We start from the raw sequence: 17,309 nt of genomic DNA on the forward strand, positions 1-17,309 counted from the left end.
CACTTGGAGCCGAACCCAGAAGGACGTTTCTTCCAACAATACCTTGAAAGAACTCAGATCGATGTGGTTGGACCGATCTTGCTGACTCTTTCTCACTTTTTCCCAACTGGTCAAAGAACTGGCTGTTTCATCCTCACCTGCCACTTTTCCCAAACCAGGAGATGAGAGAGTTGACAACTAAAAGAGAAGACCTGGCTTTTAACTTTGACTTATCGTCTTCAAAAGGGTTGGCTCGACCCTTTCAGGAAAAGGAAATTAACCCTGCAGATCTAGCCATCTTTCAAAGCCATTTTCAAGTCCTGCTATACTACAACCAGTAACTGGTTCTCTTCCTGGCTAGTGAAGTTGACAGATATATTTAGAACACGGAACATAGAATCCTAGGGTTCACCGACAAATGCGCGAAAGACTTTTCCGCGCCGACAGAACTGCGGGGGTCAAATCCGCGCCATCTTAACCACTAATCGTTATGCAACAGTAGCGCGCCGACATGCACGGGCCGACACAATCGCGCTGTGCCTCGTTAACACTCGTTAAAACAGATGAACTTAAGGAGACACAGTTCTTGGCTCTTTTGCCTTTGTGACCCCGTTATAAACCTTGATGGCTTTGTTGAAAGAAATGTCCTTCTGGGTTCGGCCCAAGTGGGGAAAAAGTCACTGGAGACATGGAGGCTGCTTGGAAAGATGGTTTATTGGTGGACAGGACCACATGGCTTGAGTCCTGAAAAGAAAAGGTGATCACAGGCTTCAATGTTGGTGGAGAAGAAGAGAAGGGCTGAGGGAGGGGCTTGCTAGGCTTTTTATACCCTGTTCAGTCCCACCTCTCTGTTTCCTGTTCCTGTGTAAGAAATGTATTCTGATTGGTTGTCAGACTCCCATGGGGCCATGCAGGGGGCTACTCTCTAGGCTGTGATGAGTTCTCAGATGCCTTGTGGTCAGTTGAGTATATTATCATGCCTTTCTGTAGCTGCTGGTGAAGTCTTTATTATGTAAAGTGGGCTAGCCTGGCCATCTCAACGGCCCATTAACTGGGGATGGGCAGGAAGCTACAGGCAACTATTCTGTCTTTTAAAACATGTTTCTTTTCACATCCAGAGAAATATTCTGCCTTTTCAATATTTCCCAGGATATTTCATTTTTCTGGGAGAGGGCTGGGTGATAACCCACAAAACCTTTTACTTTTACTGCTGACTTTTTAACTTATTTAGTGACATAATAAACTTTTACTACTGCATTTTACTGCTGACTTTTTAACTTTACCCAGTACTATATACCGCAGCCTGACATAGTCAACAAAAGTGAGGGGTTTTCAATTACAGTAGCAAAGTTGTCTTTTTGCAACAAAATAAACCTTCTTCCAACAAAATAAACCTTTCCTTCACCTTGTTGAAGCTCCTTCAATTCTGACTGATGATGGGGGGGACGGATGGAAGGATTATTTCTGACTGGATGAACTAATGAACCAATAGGAAGTAATCCATCCCACCATCTAGTCAGAACCAAAAAAAATTTCTTGGATGAGAAGTAAAATGTCTTCATCGAGAAAAAGCATAGTCCAGTTGCTTTTTTTAAATAAAAAAAAACACCTTTTGAAAATTCCACTTATTAATTGTTCTCATGTATAGCCAAGGCCCTGGTTTTCCCAGTTGCAATGGATGGCTGTGAAAGTTGGACCATAAGGAAGGCTGAGTGCCAAAGAATGGAGGCCTTTGAACTCTGGTGCTGGAGAAGACTCCTGCATTGAGTCCCTTGGACTGCAAGGCCATCCAACCGGTCAGTCCTAGAGGAGATCAACCCTGACGGCTCTTGAGAGACCGCCTGCTGCCAATCACCTCCACTAGACCGATTAGATCCCACAGATTAGGCCTCCTCCGAATTCCATCCGCCAGCCAGTGTCGACTGGCGACTACCCGGAGGAGAGCCTTCTCTGTGGCTGCTCCGACCCTCTGGAACGAAGTCCCCGTGGAGATTCGAACCCTCCCCACCCTCCAGGCCTTCTGCACAGCGGTTAAAACCTGGCTATTCCGACAGGCCTGGGGCTAAAGAGCTGTTGCCCCCGTCTCGAATGGTATGACTGTTGTGTGTTTTTAAATTATGCATTGTTATGTTTCGTTTTTTAAATTTTTTGTCTGTACCCCCCTTCCCTGATTTAAATTGTGAGCTGCCCTGAGTCCCCCTCGGGGGAAAAGGGCGGCATATAAATATAATAAAATCCAAATCTTTAGAAGGCCAGATCCTGAAGAGGAAACTCAAGTACTTTGGTGTCCTAATGAGAAGGAAGGACTCCCTGGAGAAGAGCCTCATGCTGGGAAAGATGGAGGGCAAAAGAAGAAGGGGACGACAGAGATGGAGGTGGCTGGATGGAGTCACCGAAGCAGTGGGTGTGAGATTAAATGGACTCCAGAGGATGGTAGAGGACAGGAAGGCCTGGAGGAACGTGGTCCATGGGGTCGCGATGGGCTGGACACAACTTCGCAACTAACAACAACAAAATGGTTCTCATGTCAGGAAATGTCTTCTTTCTTCTAGTTGGATCACTAGAAAAATTCTACCCGTTATTTCTTATCCCGCCCCCCCACATGCTTTGCAGGAATAAAACAATCCCCTCTTCTCTGTGAGAAACTTCTCAAGTCCTGGAAGACAGTTATCATCTCCCTCTAAATCTTCTCTTTGATAAGCTAGACATACCCAGTTCCCTCAGCCGCTCATCATACGATTCAATCTCCAATCTCCTTTTTTATACTGGGAGTGAGACCAAAACTGGATGCATTATTCCATGTATGGTCTCACCAGTGCAGTATAAAGCGGTACTATCACTTCCCGTGACCTTGATGCTATCCCTCTGCTCATGTAGACCAGAATTATTATTATTTTTTTGGCAACTGGGCAGCACATCGGGGCAGGCTTCCACATCTGGAAACAGAACGCCATTCTCCAGCGGCATGTAAAATAGAGGCAATTCAGATTTGCAGAGAGGATAACAAAAGCTGTGCTTGTTTCACTGTCTGCTTTGAGATCTCGGAGGTACAGCAATCCACTTCAAAATTAATCTCAGATGTGCCTTATTTTCCTTTGCTGATGATGAAAAGAATGTCCTTCTGGCTTCGGCTCCAAGTGGGGGAAAAGACACTGGAGGCATGGAGGCTGCTTGGAAAGATGGTTTAATGGTGGACAGGACCACATGGCTTGAATCCTGAACAGAAAAAGGTGATCACAGGTTTCAATGTTGGTGGAGAAGAAGAGAAGGGCTGAGGGAGGGACTTGCTAGGCTTTTTATAACCTGTTCAGTCCCACCTCTCTGTTTCCTGTTCCTGTGTAAGAAATGTATTCTGATTGGTTGTCAGACTCCCATAGGGCCATGCCAGGGCAACTCTCTGGGCTGTGTTTTGAATCCAGGTTTAGTTGAGTTCTCAGATGCCATGTGGTCAGTTGAGTAAAGGGCCAATATTATCATGCCTTTACTCCCATCCCCCCCTGGGTCTGCAGTGGAGAAGTCTTTATTATGTAAAAGGGACTAGCTAGTTCTTCTTAATGGCCCATTAACAGTGGGGAATGGGCAGGAAGCTACAGGCAACTATTCTGTCTTTTAAAACATGTTTCTTTCTTTTCACATCCAGAGAAATATTCTGCCTTTTCAATATTTCCTAGGATATTTCATTTTTCTGGGAGAGGGCTGGATGATAACTTCCCACACTGAGAACACAAAGGTGCTCCGGATTGCCAGTATCAAAATGTGGCCTTTTCTTGAAATGGCTGTAATAACAGAATCTTGCAAGTCTGATTGTGCAGTGGGTTGGACTAGAAGACCTCCAAGGTCCCCGCCGACTCTGTTATTCTGCATTCCACTTGTCTTCCTCCCCCTTCTTATATTGCAAAGAGCTGATAACCCAGCATTGCCCCGGTATGTATTTATAAGGGAGGGGGGGAATATCCAGACCAAACAATTTCTAATGTTGGATTTTCTATTTTACCAGAAGCAACCCTCTTGTGGAGTACCGTGAAGCTGTTATCATGGCAACGCCACTGTGCTGTACAGCAGAAGCCATTTTAAGGCACAACAGGCTGTACCTTAACAAAACACACACCCTGAGGGGCTTTAGGGGTGTCTTACCCCCAGAGTATTTTTTTCCCAGAGAGTAAGTCATCTATGTACCAAGTTTATAGATGAATAAAGCAAGTTTGAGCCACTTCCAAATGTTATCTCACTGCTCTGGACTTTAAAAATAAAAATAGCATGGATATGTGTTCTGACCCACCCCCCTCCAACCGGTGAGTCATGCCAACACAAGCTTACTGTTAGCCACGCTTTATTCACAGTAATTACTCACAGACAAGACATTGGCAGCAACCTAGACTCTCACAGATAAGAGATACACATGAGCTTATCCAACCTAGTATAACAGTTGTGTCCTGCCAAAGGTCTCCTCCCAAAGTCTCTTCTTATATACTCTCTTGGGAGGAGCCAAATCACAACCACCTGGGCCTGATTATCTCCTATGAGTGTCTCCATAATTGCTGCCTTCGCTTCTCCACCCTTCTCTGCCGGGTGTCAGGGACCAACTCCCTTTGCTCCTCCCCACTGCTCCAGTGCCTGACGTCAGGGACAAACTCCCTTTGGCTTTCACCACTGCTCCATGCCTCAGGTGCCTCCTGGTGGCCAACCAGCCTCTCTGGTCCCTACTCGGAGTCTGAACCCTGCCCAGGGTCCTCCACATCTTCCAGAGCCGACTCATAAGGTCCCTCGCTATCGGAGTCCGTCGGCAGCTCCAACAGCTCCTGCTGGGCCACAACAGATATGTTACTGTGTGTTCTGACCCCCCTTGTCCCACACCAACACACACTCCGAGCCAAAGATGAGTTACGGCATTTAATTAACAGACAGGTCCTTGGCAGCAAACCGGCACAGACAAGCTTGGGCAGCAATCCAGCACAGATAAGGCTTGGCAGCAATCCAGCCTGCCAAGCTCATAACAATGTTCTCCGACATTAGTTCCTGTGTTGACACATGCAAAAGGGCGTGTGCACAAGCAGTCCTTTTATAGTCTGGAGAGGAGCCTAATGACCACCAGCTGAGTGCAATTACCTCCTGTAACTGCGTAATTGTTCCTGATGCCTATTAGCTCTCCGGTGCAGGGCATCCAGGAACAACTCACTGCTGGCGTCCAGCTCACTCTCCCTTGTCTCCTCTCCACTGGTCCAAGGCTCAGGTGCTCTCTGGTGGCCAACCAGCCTCCCTGCGCCCTGCTTGGAGTCGGAACCCTGTCCAGGGTCCTCCACATCCTCTAGAGCCGACTCATAGGGCCCCTCGCTGTCGGAGTCTGGTGGCAGCTCCAACGGCTCCTGCTGGGCCACAACACTGTGCTAAGAAGTACTTACGTTGCAGAGCAAATTTGTACTTTACAATCCCCCTTTCTCTTCTAAACTGTAGTACAACAATGTTGAACTTAGTCCATCTGTCGACCGAGATAATAAAACCAACATGGGCCTCCAAACGGAGGTAGTCCTCGACTTACAGCCACAATTGAGCCCCAAATTTCTGTGGCTGAGACATTTGTTAAGTGACTTTTGCCCTATTTTATGATCTTTTCTTTGCCAAAAGTGTCAAATCACTCCAAGGGTTAGGTTAACCACACAGTTGTTAAGTGAATCTGGCTTCCCGTGTTGACTTTGCTTGTCAGAAAGTCACAAAAAAGAGGATCGCGTGACCCCGGGACACTGCAACCGTCATAAATAGGAGTCAGTGGCCAAGGTGGCTGAATTTGGATCATCTGACTATGTGGATGTTGCAATGATCACTTTTTTCAGTGCCGTCGTAACTTTGAACCGTCACTAAGTGAACTGTTGTAAATCAAGGACTGTACCAGCAATTATTTGTAAGAGTGAGGATAGTCGCGCAAAGCAACATTCCCAAGCTTAAGGGGCCGCTACCAGCATTAAATACGAACTCTGTCTACAAGAATAGAAAGACTCAGATTACAGATGATTGAATGCCAGATAGGTTTCAAACGACTTTGTAGTTGGATATAGACCGAGCCAAGATAAGGTAAATATTGGTATTGTGTTTCCAGAAAATATGCACATGTGGTTTCTTGTCTCTACTGTATTAATCTGCCTAATGCTGCGTAGCCGTAACTAAGCAAACACAGACTTATACAAATACTGTTTTCTGACAAGTGTGAGAAATGGCTAGGAGAGTACAGCAGCAATAGAATAACAGAGTTGGAAGTAAGTAAGTAAAATCTTTATTACAGTCAAAGACCAGCAATACACATTAGTTTTTACACTATATTAAAAAAATACTAAATTAAAATATAATTAAAAAGTATTGACATTAAAAGTGGATCATAACATAATGGCCCAAAGATTGTTAGAGGTATGTCCAGATAATTGGTACAAGATGACAACTATACTTCTGTAGCCAATTTTTTTTCTTATGGACATTGCAGCAGCACAGAAGTTTGCCACTGCATACGTGGTAACCGGGTTAGTGTCCCGGAGGAGGAAGCCTAGATAAAAATGGTCTGCCCTCCCTGGCAATCTCTCTAATAAGGGGAGAATATGTGCAGACCTACAAGCTCTGTATAGCTCGCAGTGTAATAGTACATGTGAATTATCTTCCACTTCTCCTTTACCACCTATACAAGCCCGTTCTGCTATAGGTGTTCTCTTATACCTGCCCTGGAGGAGTGCTGAAGGAAGAATGTTAAATCTGGCTCTGAAGAAAGCTATTTTTTTGTTTTGGGGAGATCAGGTCATTTAGATATCTTGCCGATTCCCACACACCCTGTTTGATTCTGTCCCTACCGTGGAGAGGCAACCTATTTAGTTTTTCTTGGAACTCCATGTCCCTCATTCTATTAATTACTACTTGCTTTGCTTGCTCAAAGCCTAGGGACATTAAGAATAATGATGAGAGCCCATAAGAGCCCAGCTTGTGATCAATTGCCTGTTTCCAGGGGGAGGGGAAATTGTCAATCCACACTAGTGGGGACAGTCCCTCTGGAAAGAAATGCATTTTAAGCCAATAAATGATCATCATCTTCCAGGCTCTTATCTGAATTTGAGGCATGCCTGTCTCAATTCTTAACTGGGCATTTGGAGTTCCATTGGGGGAAGATGGCTCGCAGGAATTTAGTTTGTATGCTTTCTAGCAAGTCTCTCTTTGCAAGGATTACAGAGTTGGAAGGAACCTTGAAGGTCTTCTAGTCCAACCCCCTGCTTAGGCAGGAAACCCTACATCAGTTCAGACAAATGGATCTCCAACATCTTAAAAAACTTCCAGTGTTGGGAGCAACCACAACTTCTGAAGGCAAGGTCCTCCATTGATTAATTGTTCCGTCAGGAAATGTCTCCTTAGTTCTAAGTCGCTTCTCTCCTTGATTAGTTTCCACAATACTCTATATAGAATACTAGAGAGTGTAAAATTCTCATTCTGGAACGCTTACAATGAGAGTACAATATTCTGAAGCTGAAAAACGCAGGGAAACCTCCATTGGGAATGTTAAAATAAATCCCCGGTTTTGCAAAAATTGTTCCACATAAACACGGCATGCCGCATAATAACAGACAAATACAGATAGTCCTTAATTTGCAACAGTCCATTTAGCGACCAAAGTTACAAGGGCATCGGAAAATGTGACTTGTGGTGGCCATTCTGCACACTTACATGCCATTGCAGCATCCTCCCCAGGGTCATGTGATCAAAATTCAGATGCTTGGCAGATGACTCATATTTGTGACGGTGGTCGGGGTCCTGTGGTGTGATTACTTTTTGTAATCTGACTAGCAAAGAGAAGAGCCGAGGTGGCACAGTGGTTAGAGTGCAGCACTGCAGGCTACTTCAGCTGACTGCTAGTTCGGCAGTTTGGCTGTTCAAATCTCACCGGCTCAGGGTTGACTTAGCCTTCCATCCTTCCGAGGTGGCTAAAATGAGGACCCGGATTGTTGGGGGCAATATGATGACTCTGTAAACCGCTTAGAGAGGGCTCACAGACCTATGAAGCGGTATATAAGTCTAACTGCTATTGCTATTGCTATTGCTATAAAGTCAATGGGAAAGTCAGAATCACTTAACCATCATCTTACTAACTTAACAACTGCCTGGATTCACTTAACAATTGTTAGGAATATAATCTATTGGGTTGGCAATATATAAATCATCTAACAATGTTGTATCTGTTTCTTTAAATCATACTGTAAAATGTGATTGGTTGCTGTTTCCTCAATCGACCATAAGAGGGAGCCAGAATGACTGTTAGCTCTCTGTTTGTTAGATACTGGGCTGATCTGATCTGAGTGTTTTGGAAGCTGGCTGTTAGAAAGTGCCGTGAGCTATTGTAAGTTTTGCAACTGCTAGCAAACTTTGAGTACTGAACTGATTATATGATGCTGTACTATGTTATTTGGATTATCCCTTACTGAGAGACGTTGATGACTGGCTGTCTTATCTGTGTATGACTTGGACTGTTTGATGGACTCTGATACCTCTATTTCCACGAAAGTAAAAGCCTATTTCAACTGCAGTGTCTCTGTATGCTGGTTTGTGTGTTCTCCAACACAACTCTCACAACGCTTCGCTGAACGTACTCACGCTTACTTAACAACAATGATAGCAAGAAAGGGTGTAAAATGGGGCAAAACTCACTTACTGTAACTGTCCCACTTAGCAGCAGGAATGTTGGGCTCAATTGTTGGTCATAAGTGATGGACTACCTGTATTGGATGAAACTGGATTATTTTGCATTATGCATACTACCTAAAGCGACTACTTAAAGACTCAACTTCCACCTGTCTGACTGGCTTTGCAAACCCACTGCTCACACATGGTTTACTCCAGAGGAAATCTCACTCCAAAGAGATAACAGCACACCTGCACGACAGCCTAACAGCAGCTATCCTAAATAGCTTTATTAATTCCCAAACAGCTCCGTGGGACTTTCTCCTAAACAGGATGCCATTCTCATGATTAAGCGCATTTTTGAGGATCTGCAGATACATTTACACAATTAGGGTCCACAGTGCCGAAGGAGACACATTTTTTCCCAGGATTCTGCAGTTCTTGGTCTTTTTCACAAAAACCAACCTGTCTTTTGCTTCGTTTAGGATGAAGTAATAAATGGGCCGAAATCAGGAAAAGCACATCTTAGGCAGTGAAGAGGGAAAGAGACTCACCGTGATCACTCTGGCCTTGGGAAACGGATTAGAAGAAAGCTTCGGATTTCAAGCTCTCTTAGCTTGCAAAGTTCCTCAGCTGCACCGTTTACTCACCCGGCTCTCTTAACTCCCTCCGACACGCCTTAGAAAACCTGGGCTGGCTTAAGGCCATGTGGGTTGGCATAGAAGGGAAGGCAGGAAGTTGGGTTTGTACACACACATGCGCATGGGAGGAACAGAGTGAGTCATCCAGGAGTCAACATAGAGAGCAATTAATGGGGTGGGTGAGTACTGGAAGCGATCTTGGAGGTCTTCCATTCCAGCCCCCTGCGCAAGCAGGAGACCCTATACCCGTGATGGCGAACCTATGACAAGCGTGCCAGAAGTGGCATACAGACCCCTCTCTGTGGGTACGCCTGCCATGGCCAGCTGCTCTTCCAGGTTCCGTCACATCGTGACCCGTCAAAACCGCGCTGGACTAAACCGTGCCCGATTAAACCGCGTTGCTGACGTCATCAACAGGGCGACAACAGCGAGCGCGGAGAAAGAAGGGCGCTTTAAATAGCGCTTTGAAAGCAAGCCGATTCAACTTAAGGTAAGGGTTAGGTTTAGGGTTAGCTTTAAGGTTAGGGTTAGGGTTAGGGTTAGGTTAAGGGTTAGGTTAAGGGTTAGGGTTAGGGTTAGGGTTAGGGTTAGGGTTAGGGTTAGGGTTAGGGTTAGGGTTAGGGTTAGGGTTAGGGCTAGGGTTAGGGTTAGGGTTAGGGTTAGGGTTAGGTTAAGGGTTAGGATTAGGTTTAGGGTTAGGTTAAGGGTTAGGTTAAGGGTCAGGTTTAGGGTTAGGTTAAGGGTTAGGTGTAGGGTTAGGTTTAGGGTTAGGTTTATGGTTAGGTTTAGGATTAGGTTTAGGGGGGGTTAGGTTTAGGTTTAGGGGTTAATTTTAGGTTTAGGGTTTACAGCGTGCTTCTGTCTCCGCGCTGTTGTCGCCCTGTTGATGATGTCAGCGACGCGGTTTAGTCGGGCACAGTTTAGTTGAGCGTGGTTTTGTGGTGGAACTCCGTCACATGTATTCGCACCGGCCAGCAGCTCTCTTCTGGGTTCCGGAGCATGCATGCGCGCTGACTAGCTGGTCTTTGCAGAACGCTGGTGTGCATTCATGCGATGGAACCCAGAAATGCCGCTGGCTGCCATGCACACGCACACTGGCCAGCGGCTCTCTTGCGGGTTCCAGTGTGTGTGTGTATACTCCAGTTTCAGCACTCAGTGTCCAAAAGATTAATCAACACTACTCTATACTCTACTCTACTCTACTCTACTCTACTCTACTCTACTCTATAAGATTGGCTAAGTATTCCATCTCTCAGGCTGGGGGGGTGAAATTATACGCCCCTCAGAGAGGGTCCGCAATTTGGGAGTCCTCCTGGATCCACAGCTGACTTTAGGACATCATTTGTCGGCTGTGACCAGGGGGGCCTTTGCCCAGGTTCGCGTGGTGCACCAATTGCGACCCTACCTGGATTGGGAGGCCCTTCAGACAGTCACTCACGCCCTTGTGACCTCAAGACTGGATTATTGTAATGCGCTCTACATGGGGCTGCCCTTGAAGAGTGTTCGAAGACTTCAGCTTGTCCAGAATGCAGCCGCGCGAGCGATCGTGGGTGTGCCTTGGTTCACCCACGTAACACCTATCCTCCGCGAGCTGCGTGACCCGTCAAAAGCGCGGACGACAAAAGCGCGATCGACAAAATCGCGCCTTTTTTAAAAAAATATATTTTATTCACTTTCACATTCCATTTTACAATCACTTATATACAGGGTATTTGCTATAAGAAAATAAATAAATAAATAAATAAATAAAACAAAATAAAAAAGAAAACACAACTCATCATTCACAACCCCACCTGACACTTCCATCCTCCATACACCCCATCTACCCCCTCCAACTTTCCTTTCCTCCCTCTAACACTCCCCTCCTACTTCCCTTTCCCCTCAAACCTTCCTTCTCCCCTTACTCCCAACACGCCCTCCTTACATTCCCCTTACTCCTTCCTTACTCCTCCCTCTTCTTTCCCTCTACCTCCCTCCTTGGTGTATTCCTTTATTCAAGTGTTGTTTATTATAATCTGATAAAAAGTAAAATAAACCAAGGAAAAAAAATATAAAGAAAGAAAGAGAAAAAAAAGAAAAAAAAAGAACAACCGTATATAAGTGCATTCTTCTTCTTATTGAGACTATGTTAACACCCACCCACCCACCCCCCATAAATCCCCATCCCTAATCCTCCCGACTTCCCAGGGCCCACACCTGGCACTGCCTTCTATCTAAAGTATCTTATGTTCGTATGGATTAAAAATAAAAGTAATATATTAAAGGAAAGAAAAACAAGAAAAAAGAAAGAAAAGAAAAAAGAAAAAAGAAAAAGGAAAAGAAAAAGAAAAAGAACTCTTTGTGTTAAGCTCAGCCCCCCATCTTTATCTATGCTTAAATAGTGTAAGTCATTCTATCTATATTTTATTCTCGTCTCTTACTTCTTTGTTATTTACCCCGACCTCCTGTAGACTCTCCCGTTCCTCTTCCTTAACCTTGTATTCAGATAAACATTTATACAAATTTGTATAGACATCAATATACAATCTAGCTCAAAAATAATCCCTTCTAGTAAAATTTAAGCAGCGTGGATCATTCCACATATTCAAATATTACTTTACAGAGGAATAATCAAACTTTCCCTTCTAATAGGATTTAAACAGCGTAAATAATCTTTCTTAACCTTATTTTCAAACAGTAATTCAAAATAATCTAACCAAACTTTCCCTTCTTAGTAAAATTTAAGCAGCGTGGATCAAGTATTACTTTACACAAAAATCAGTTTACATTCTATCTTAAAATGATCCCGACCAGCTTTCCCTTCTAATAGGATTTAAACAACGTAAATCATTCCGCATGCATTTTACCCTCATCCCTTGCTTCTCTGATATTTACCACTATCAAATTTATGCAGACATTAGTTTAAGATCTAGCTCAAAATAATTTCACCAAGCTTTCCCTTCTAATAAAAATTAAATAGCATGGATCATTCCACATATTCAAATAATACTTTCAACAAGAATCAGTTAACCTTCTGTTTTAAAAAATAATCTCGTCCAGCTTTCCCTTCTAACAGAATTTAAACAGCATAAATCATTTTGCATTCATTTTACATATATACATTCAATATCACCCCACCAATATACGTAAATCATTCCGCATGCATTTTACCCTCATCCCTTGCTTCTCTGATATTTACCACTATCAAATTTATGCAGACATTAGTTTAAAATCTAGCTCAAAATAATTTCACCAAGCTTTCCCTTCTAATAAAAATTAAATAGCATGGATCATTCCACATATTCAAATAATACTTTCGACAAGAATCAGTTTACCTTCTGTTTTAAAGTAATCTCATCCAACTTTCCTTCTAACAGAATTTAAATAACATAAATCATTCTGCATTCATTTTACATATATACAATCAGTATCACCCCACCAATAAGTTCCGCTTTTTCTACCGGAGAGAGGTCGCAAACCCCCATTCAATCCACAACTTTGGCGAATATTTTAAAATGTCTAAATCCTCAAACTCCGCTTTTCTGCTTCTCCGAGGGAGGGGGAGCTACCCCCTCCATCTTGCAGCCATGTGGTCTGTTGCTTGCCTTCTCCTTCGGCTTGTCTCTCCTCTTTTCCAAGTGAATCAGGAAGTCCAGCCTTCAAAGTCTTGTAATAGAAATCTCGAGCCTCCGAAACAGAGTTAAGACGAAGTCTTTGATTCTCAAATGTGACCGTAATGCCGGCTGGGGCCTCCCATCTATATTGAATCTGTTGATTTCTAAGCTCTTTAGTTAAAAAGGCGTAGTCCCTTCTTGCTCTCAGCATCTGGAAAGGTATTTCTTTGAAGACAATCAAGTCCTGGTCATCAACTCGCAAACTATTATTATGAAACTTTTGCATAATCGTGTTTCTGGATTCTTTTGTGGAAAAATATATAATTATGTCCCTCGGGAGCTGTCGCTGTTCCGCTACCAACGAATTCTGGCGATAGATTTTCCGAATCTGCCAATCAAAGTTAAGTCCCGGGCTTCCCACCGCATGGCTGAAGGCTTCAACAAAGGTCTGTTTCAGATTCTCTCGCTCCTTTTCGCGGAATCCTCTGACTCTTATTGCGAATGCCTTCTTATTAAAGTTTATCATAACGAGCTGTTCTTGAGTGTCTCTAATTTTTTGTTGTAATATTTGAATATTAGTAGTCAAATTAGAATTAGCCTCCTCCAAGCTTTCCAAGTTATTCTCTATTTCAGCGGTATAATCTGACAGGGCAGACACGGCTGCAAACGTATTCGCCTTCATTTGGTCAATTTTAGACTTTAAATCATCATATAGCTCCAATACAAATTCCTTGATTTCTTGTTTAAAATCATTAAACATTTGAAAGAAAAATTCCTGTGTTAAAAATTCTCCAGTAGAGGGCGTAGGAGACAAGGGCTGCGATTCCAGTGTAGATTCTTTAAGTTCATTCATAGATTCTTTAGGCACATTTGTAGAGAGACGCTTCGATTTTGACCTGGGTGCCATTATAAATAAACAAATAAACAGCGCTTTCGCTCCCCTCTGTTTCCCAAAAAAACAAAAACAAAAAAATATTTTGTTAAGGAGCGGTCTGCAGGAAGGTAAAACCGGCTAAGTACATCCCCTATCAGTCACCAACGGGGAGAAATCGCCATTTTGAAGTCTGTTTAAACAAAGAAGCCTCTAAGCCAAATGGTGCTGGTGTTTAAGGTAGTAATAAAAGCATAAATCTCACAGGGGTGTATTAATCCTAGCTTCAAACAACTTTGCTTTGTCCTGGGGGGGGGGATCGCCTGTCTAGGGCTGCAAAAAAAAAAGCAGCTGAGAAGAAACTGGCTGGAGATAAAGGCTCCGCTTACGCTGGATCTAATCTCTGTCCACAGCCAAAAAAAAAAGAGAAAGGCTGTGAATTACGAATAGACCCTAGCACACAGAGCTACTCCCTGCCCCTTTATAGCCAAAAAGGGGTGATATCTATGATCTTATTTAGATATACAGACCAGATCTCTGAGAGGAGCTCGGTTGAGCCCTCCTCGGCGACAGGCTCCGCCCCCAGGAAGCCTGACAAAATCGCGCCTTTGACGTCATCACAGCGCGACGAAAAAGATCGAAAAATTCAAATAAAAATTAATAAAAATAAAATTAAAGCAAGCCGATTCACATAAAGGTAAGGGTTAGGTTTAGGGTTAGGGTTAGGGTTAGGTTAAGGGTTAGGGTTAGCTTTAGAGCGTTAGCGTTAGCGTTAGGGTTAGGTTAAGGGTTAGCGTTAGGTTTTTCGTTACTTTAACGGTTAGGTTTAGGGTTAGGTTTAGGGTTAGGTTAAGAGTTAGGTTTAGGGTTAGGTTTAGGGTTAGGTTTGGGGGGCTTAGGGTAAGGTTTTCGCTTTATTTTTACATTTTTCGAACTTTTTCGTCGCGCTGTGATGACGTCACAGCGCGCTTTTGTCGAGCGCGATTTTGTCCTACGCGCTTTTGTGGTGGAACCGCGAGCTGCACTGGCTGCCTGTTGATCTCCGGGTACGCTTCAAGGTGCTAGTCGTCACCTACAAAGCCCTTCATGGTATTGGATCTGGGTACTTGAGAGACCGCCTACTGCCAATTACCTCCACTAGACCAATTAGATCCCACAGACTAGGCCTCCTCCAAATTCCATCAGCCGGCCAGTGTCGACTGGCGACTACCCGGAGGAGGGCCTTCTCTGTGGCTGCTCCGACCCTCTGGAACGAACTCCCTGTGGAGATTCGTACCCTCACCACCCTCCAGGCCTTCCGCATAGCCCTTAAAACCTGGCTGTTCCGACAGGCCTGGGGCTAAAGACTCGCTACCCCACTTCGAATGGTGATTGTTGTGCTTTTAACTATGTATGGTTTTTATGTTTTTGTAACTCTGTTTGTATTTCCCCTCCCTTTTTGAGTTGTGAGCCGCCCTGAGTCCCTTTAGGGAAAAGGGCGGCATACAAATAAATTAAACTATAAACCATAAACCTATTGATTGAGAAAGGTTTCTGTACTTTGGTGTAACTCAAGAAAAATTCTGAGCTTTACTTCTGCGGACTAGTATAATAATACAATAGCAGAGTTGGAAGGGATCTTGGAGGTCTTCTAGTCCAACCCCCTGCCTAGGCAGGAAACCCTATACCGTTTCAGACAAATGGCTATCCAACATCTTCTTAAAGACTTCCGGTGTTGGGGCATTCACAACTTCTGGAAGGAAATTGTTCCACTGATTAATTGTTCTGTCAGGAAATTTCTCCTCAGTTCTAAGTTGCTTCTCTCCTTGATTAGTTTCCACCCGTTGCTTCTTGTTCTACCCGCTTAGAGAGGGCTGGAAGCCCTATGAAGCGATATATAAGTCTAACTGCTATTGCTATTGCTATTGCTATTGCTATTGTTATTCTGCAATTTTCCTCTCACACATTACCCCCTCCAAGTTAAAGGATCCCAAATTATTTTAGCCTTTTCTCCTGGGGAAGATGTTTGAACCAACCCCCTCCCTTCCCAGTCATTTAGTCTGACATCTCCCCAGGCTTTTGCCAGCAATATAATAAGCCCTGTTCAAACCGGGCAGTCAGAACAGGGCAAGAAACGGCACCCTGCATGGAATGGATTGTGGCTTAATCGTGCCTTAAAAGGGTCTTGGGAAACTAAGCTAGCGGGGAAAGAGTGAGAAAATAACAAGGAAATGATTTGGTTTGGATGCTAATTGTCCCCTGCTCCAGGGAAGCGGATTTTAATGAATGTTTCCTTAAACCTTCCCGCTGTGTGAGGCTGCCATGCTGTGGCTTTAAGCAGACAGAAATGCAGGGGTTTTTTGTGTGTCTTTCTGCCCCAGTCTCCCAACGGGGATGTAGCGGAATAATTGGATGACAAAGTTGGAAGGGATCTTGGAGGTCTTCTAGTCCATCCCCTTGCTCGGGAAGAAAATCCTCTCCCATTCCAGACAAATGACTGTCCAATCTTTTCTTAAAGACCTCCAATGTTGGAATACCCCACAACTTCTGGAGGCAAGTAGTTCCACTGGTTAATTGTTCTAACTGTCAGGAAATTTCCCCTTATTTCTAGGTTAGATAGCAATAGCAATAGCAGTTAGACTTATATACCGCTTCGTAGGGCTTTCAGCCCTCTCTAAGCGGTTTACAGAGTCAGCATATCGCCCCCAACAATCCGGGTCCTCATTTAACCCACCTCGGAAGGATGGAAGGCTGAGTCAACCCTGAGCCGGTGAGATTTGAACCGCTGAACTGCAGATAGCAGTCAGCTGAAGTGGCCTGCAGTACTGCACCCTAACCACTGCGCCACCTCGGCGCAGATATCTCCTTGGTTAGTTTCTATCCATTGTGTCTTCTCCTGCCTTCTGGTGCTTTGAAGAAGAGGTTGACTTTGATCCCCTCTTCTTTGGGGCAGCCCCTCAAATGTTGGATCCCTTTTGTTATGGCATCCTTAGTTCTTCATTAAACTACCCGGTTCCCGTAACCGTTCTTTATATTTTTTAGCCTCCAGTCCCCTAATCATCTTCGTTGCTCTTCTCTGCACTCTTTCCAGAGTCTCCGCATCTTTTTTATATCATGGTAATCAAAATATTATGGTAATGTATATAATGTGGAGTTGACATGATAAATAATAATTGGATATGAGAAGGGAAGGTTGGAAATATTTTTGGACCATATACAAAGGTTATTAATCACAATAATTATCAGTATTAAAAAATAAAATAAAACTATATACAGTTAAATGTTAACTAATATGGGGAAAATGTTACGATATACGATATAATTACATAAAGAAAGGAGAATGATAATAAACTATATATATGGAAGATGGAATTTTTGGTATTAAATGTTATGGATGCTTAGCTAAAACAGGATATGAGGATTTGATGTTAATTGAGGATTTTACAAACAAGTAAATGAAATGCTAGCATGTGGTTATGGATTAAATCTTTGGCATAGTTAAGGATGAAAGATGTTTAAATAACTGTAGTCAACTAAAAGTGGAGATATGATGATGTCAATATGGTAAACATTTGAGTTAAGATATTTGAATTAATATGAATTAAT

The 17,309-nt window shown here is 43.7% G+C and overlaps 1 protein-coding gene across 3 annotated transcripts in view; it reads right to left on the reverse strand.

The window, feature by feature from the left end:
- The window catches only part of LOC148049882 (procathepsin L-like), a 48,803-nt gene that overhangs the window by 12,021 nt on the left and 19,473 nt on the right, over window positions 1-17,309 (reverse strand). Inside the window, exon 1 of one of the 3 annotated variants that reach the window (XM_087703374.1) lies at window positions 9,270-9,335. The exons of 1 other annotated variant lie outside the window; for it this stretch is intronic. The gene's annotated coding sequence lies outside the window, so the exon portion shown is untranslated. Of the gene's footprint in view, window positions 1-9,173; window positions 9,336-17,309 lie in introns of those variants that run through there. One more of the 3 variants, XM_087703372.1, reaches the window with a different exon arrangement.

Source organism: Thamnophis sirtalis, unplaced genomic scaffold, assembly GCF_051295495.1.
Source record: "Thamnophis sirtalis isolate CommonGarterSnake01/CBP01778 unplaced genomic scaffold, rThaSir2_p1.2 scaffold_1, whole genome shotgun sequence".
NCBI classification, from domain to species: domain Eukaryota; kingdom Metazoa; phylum Chordata; class Lepidosauria; order Squamata; family Natricidae; genus Thamnophis; species Thamnophis sirtalis.